At 48.2% G+C, this 5,250-nt stretch overlaps 1 long non-coding RNA gene across 1 annotated transcript; it reads right to left on the reverse strand.

Moving 5' to 3' along the window:
* Window positions 1–3,230: 3,230 nt before the first annotated feature.
* LOC120923932 lies at window positions 3,231–5,250 on the reverse strand. The gene is made up of 2 exons (XR_005746285.1): window positions 5,213–5,250; window positions 3,231–3,539 (listed from the first exon to the last, which is right to left on the reverse strand). It is a non-coding gene; the product is annotated as an uncharacterized LOC120923932 (long non-coding RNA).

The following is a 5,250-nucleotide window of genomic DNA, read 5'->3' on the forward strand; positions in this document are numbered from 1 at the left end:
TTTGAACAATCAAGATTTTTTTTTATCGAAAATGGCGTAAAGAGGAACTGCAGTCTGCTGACATCATTGCCATTCTGAAGCTTCCCTCCAACCACTTTGCATATTATTTTGTATAGACTGCGATTCTGTACTTGCCAAAATATGCTGCAGAAATCTCCCTCCACTGAGTCTGGCTGCAGCCATTTTAACTGTGGGCAGCTGAAGCTGCTGCCTGTTCACTTCCTGGATTTACACAGAGAGGCACACCTCCAGCTCTGCAGCTCTCAATGGCCCTCTCGTGACTCTTCCCCCCCACCCCCTCCCTTCCTGGCAAACTCTCACGAGAGAGAGAGTCTAGGCTTATGACATCATGCACAGCTCTCTCTAATGACCAGACAGGAAACAGGAAGTGGGCTGTATAAGGAAACAGGAAGTGGGCTGTGTAAGGAAACCCGGAAGTGGGCTGTATAAGGAAACAGGAAGTGGGCTGTATAAGGAAACAGGAAGTGGGCTGTATAAGGAAACAGGATGTGGGCTGTATAAGGAAACAGGAAGTGGGCTGTATAAGGAAACAGGATGTGGGCTGTATGAGGAAACAGGATGTGGGCTGTATGAGGAAACAGGATGTGGGCTGTATGAGGAAACAGGATGTGGGCTGTATGAGGAAACAGGATGTGGGCTGTATGAGGAAACAGGATGTGGGCTGTATGAGGAAACAGGAAGTGGGCTGTAGGAGGAAACAGGAAGTGGGCTGTAGGAGGAAACAGGAAGTGGGCTGTAGGAGGAAACAGGAAGTGGGCTGTAGGAGGAAACAGGAAGTGGGCTGTAGGAGGAAACAGGAAGTGGGCTGTAGGAGGAAACAGGAAGTGGGCTGTAGGAGGAAACAGGAAGTGGGCTGTAGGAGGAAACAGGAAGTGGGCTGTATGAGGAAACAGGAAGTGGGCTGTATAAGGAAACAGGACGCGGGCTGTATAAGGAAACAGGACGCGGGCTGTATAAGGAAACAGGACGCGGGCTGTATAAGGAAACAGGAAGTGGGCTGTATAAGGAAACAGGAAGTGGGCTGTATAAGGAAACAGGGAGTGGGCTGTAGGAGGAAACAGGAAGTGGGCTGTAGGAGGAAACAGGAAGTGGGCTGTATGAGGAAACAGGGAGTGGGCTGTATAAGGGATTTACTGGAAAGAAAAAGAAAAAAAGTTCACACCACACGCAGTCCAGTTAATTTTTTGTTTGTTTTTTGCATCAAAAACCCATGGATATTAGATTATATGTTTTTTTTAATGGCATCGATCGCACACCATAAAAAGTAGAACATGCTGGCCCTTGAGGTTCAGAAAAAAGGTGGGGGGGGGGGGGACCGGACTGCATCAAAAACACTTCAAAACCGCGCATGCAGAAAGGCATCCGGACTGCGTTTCTATGGTGTAAACCGGCCCTTAACCACTTCAGCCCCGGAAGACTTGGCTGCCCAATGACCGGGGCCACTTTTTGCGATTCGGCACTGCGTCACTTTAACTGACAATTGCGCGGTCGTGCGACGTGGCTCCCAAACAAAATTGACGTCCTTTTTTCCCCACAAATAGAGCTTTCTTTCGGTGGTATTTGATCACCTCTGCGGATTTTAAGGCTTGTGCAATCCGTTTCGTAACGAATCGAAATTCATACGAATTTAGCAACTTTCGGAGGTTTGGAAGCATTCGAATTTCCGAAAAAAGCAATTACGAATAAAACCGAATCTGAAATAAATTATATCGCTAATAGCGAATGCATTCGGCGTAATTCGTTAATTCAAATTGATTTGTTTTATTCCCTAGTGAGCTTACACACATCCAACAATAACACTCTCTGCTCTCTGCTCCTCCCTCACCGCGCTGAACTTCCTCTCAGAATGGTGTACAGGGGGCGGAGCCTATGGCCGCATGTCAAAGAACGAAAGTATAACACGAGATTTCGAATCGTTACAAATAACCGAGATGTATTTAGAAAAGTACCAATCCATTCGAAGCGCGTTGGAGAGCGCCGAGAGTCAGAGACACGGAAAATTACGAATCGACGAACCACAACGTACTCTACCGAAAGTACGAATTATAAATCAACTAAAAAAAAATAAGGCTTACATTAATACGAATCATTCCGATTCAACGAAAAATGACGCTTGCGAAAATACGAATTATTCCGAACACGAAAATCCCGTTTAGCAAAATTACGAATTAACAGGACCGAAAAGGAAGCAAAAATGTTTCCGTTGTGCACAAGTCTGGCGGTTTTTATTTTTTTTTAAAAAGCGATATTTTGTACTTTTTGCTATATTAACCACTTCACCCCCAGACCATATTGCTGCCCAAAGACCAGAGCACTGCGTCGCTTTAACTGACAATTGCGCAGTCGTGCGATGTGGCTCCCAAACAAAATTGGCGTCCTTTTTTCCCACAAATAGAGCTTTCTTTTGGTGGTATTTGATCACCTCTGCGGTTTTTAGTTTTTGCGCTATAAACAAAAATGGAGCGACAATTTTGAAAAAAAAATTATATTTTTTTACTTTTTTCTATAATAAATATCCCCCAAAAATATATGTATAAAACTGCTTTTTTCTCAGTTTAGGCCGATACGTATTCTTCTACCTTTTTTTGGTAAAAAAAAACCCGCAATAAGCGTTTATCGATTGGTTTGCGCAAAATGTATAGCGTTTACAAAATAGGGGATAGTTTTATTGCATTTTTATTAATAATTTTTTTTTTAACTACTAATGGCGGCGATCAGCGATTTTTTTGTGACCGCGACATTATGGCGGACATTTCGGACAATTTTGACACATTTTTGGGACAATTGCCATTTTCACAGCAAAAAATGCACTGATTACTGTGAAAATGACAATTGCCGTTTGGGAGTTAACCCCTAAGGGGCACTGAAGGGGTTAAGTGTGACCTCATATGTGTTTCTAACTGTAGGGGGCGGGGCTGAACGTGTGACGTCATTAATCGTGTTTATATATATTTTATTTTTTATGAATATATATTTTTCAATGACAATGAATATAATCATATACATAAATTGTATTCTCCATATGCAGCCAGCAGGTGGCACTGTACACTTTCTTTATCTGCCTGTGTAGAGAGCTCAGTAGCTCAAGCCTTTAAGATATGTAAATTGGTCAAAGCAGCAACTCTTCCCCCCTCCCCCCCCCCCCACCTCTCCTCCCATGGATAATTCCGAACACCCCTTTCAATAATAATAATAAATAATACAAACAATTAGAATAGACCAACTTTATTGACAGACCGACATTTCCACACACGACATTCACACTGGGGGCAGCAATAACTTCTGGTATATGTGCTGCGTGACATAAAGATTTATGACGCCACACTCTGACGCCCCCGGGTGGCGCGGGGGGCGTGGTCAGGATCTGGCGGACACCATCTTGCTCATGCCGGAGAAGTAGGATTTCTCGCGCTCGCTCATCACCTCGAAGTGCAGCGGCTGGCGGCAGAAGTTGCACTCGGCGGTGGAATGCGGTCGGAGCTCCAGGTCCACCTCCTTCCAGGTGATCAGAAGTTTCTCTGTGGAGGAAACGGAACGCGTTAGTCTCCGGTATGAGAATAAGCCTCATAGTCCTCAGTGGCCGGGGTAGACAAAATGTATTCGGCCTTCCATGGACCCCGCCCACCCTCAACATTTTTAAATAAAACCTTTCCTTTTTTTTAGTGATGTCATCACTGGGTCTCTGTGCTTCTCATGCAATGATGGTGGGAGGGGCTGACAGGGGGCTGTACATAACTTCCCAAAACATCTCAGCCCCCCACTTTAGTACTCCTCCCCAGAGTCCTCAGCACGGATGTGGGAGGAGTTATGCAAATATCAAAGTGCCTTGATGGGTGGGTGTCAGTCTGGAGGAGTGGGTGTTCCTAGGCTGTATTTGCATAGGTAACGCCCACACAAACTAAAATCCAATGAATGAAAGAGGCGGACTAAAGGGGAGGCCGGACTTGGGACTAACAATTGGCGTAGTGAGGAGGAGGAGGAGGAGGAGGGTAGAAATGAACTCAACCAATGGTGTGAAGAGGAAGGGGAGGAGGACGACAAGAGGAAGAGGAGGGGAGGAGGACGACAAGAGGAAGAGGAGGGGAGGAGGACGACAAGAGGAAGGGGAGGAGGACAAGAGGAAGAGGAAGACGAGGAGGAGGAGGACGAGGAGGAGGAGGAGGAGGAGGAGGATAAGACAAGGAGGAAGGGGAGGAGGATGATAAGACAAGGAGGAAGGGGGAGGAGGACAAGACAAGGAGGAGGAAGGGGAGGAGGAGGACAAGACGGGGAGGAAGGGGAGAACGACAAGACAAGGAGGAGGAAGGGGAGGAGGACGACAAGACAAGGAGGAGGAAGGGGAGGAGGAAGGGGAGGAGGACAAGACAAGGAGGAGGAAGGGGAGGAGGAGGACAAGACGGGGAGGAAGGGGAGAAGGACAAGACAAGGAGGAGGAAGGGGGGGAGGAGGACAAGACGGGGAGGAAGGGGAGGAGGAGGACAAGACGGGGAGGAAGGGGAGGAGGAGGACGACAAGACGGGGAGGAAGGGGAGAAGGACAAGACAAGGCGGGGAGGAAGGGGAGGAGGAGGACAAGACGGGGAGGAAGGGGAGGAGGACAAGACAAGGAGGAAGGGGAGGAGGAGGACAAGACGGGGAGGAAGGGGAGGAGGACAAGACAAGGAGGAAGGGGAGGAGGAGGACAAGACGGGGAGGAAGGGGAGGAGGAGGACAAGACGGGGAGGAAGGGGAGGAGGAGGACAAGACAAGGAGAAAGAGGAGGAGGACGACAAGACAAGGAGGAGGAGGAGGAGGAGGAGGAGGAGGAGGAGGAGGAGGAGGAGGAGGAGGAGGAGGAGGAGGAGGAGGAGGAGGAGGAGGAGGAGGAGAAGAAGGAGGAGAAGAAGGAGGAGGAGGAGGAGGAGAACGACAAGACAAGGAGGAGGAAGGGGAGGGAGGAGGACAAGACAAGGAGGAGGAAGGGGAGGAGGACAAGACAAGGAGGAAGAGGACGGCAAGAGGAAGACGAGGACGGGAGGAGCAGCACAGAAATTAGCTTCATCTATCTATGAAGGGGAGGCCGGCCTTAGACCTAACAATTGGCGCAGTGACGAGGAGGATAGGCATGGACTCTGAAGGAGGCCGGTGGGAGGATTTATTAATCGTAATATAATAATACAGATACAAGAATATCAGAAGTGGGTGTGGCCTACCCAGGAAGTAGTTCATCATCTGCGGATTATGGTGGGGG

Source organism: Rana temporaria, unplaced genomic scaffold, assembly GCF_905171775.1.
Source record: "Rana temporaria unplaced genomic scaffold, aRanTem1.1, whole genome shotgun sequence".
NCBI lineage: Eukaryota > Metazoa > Chordata > Amphibia > Anura > Ranidae > Rana > Rana temporaria.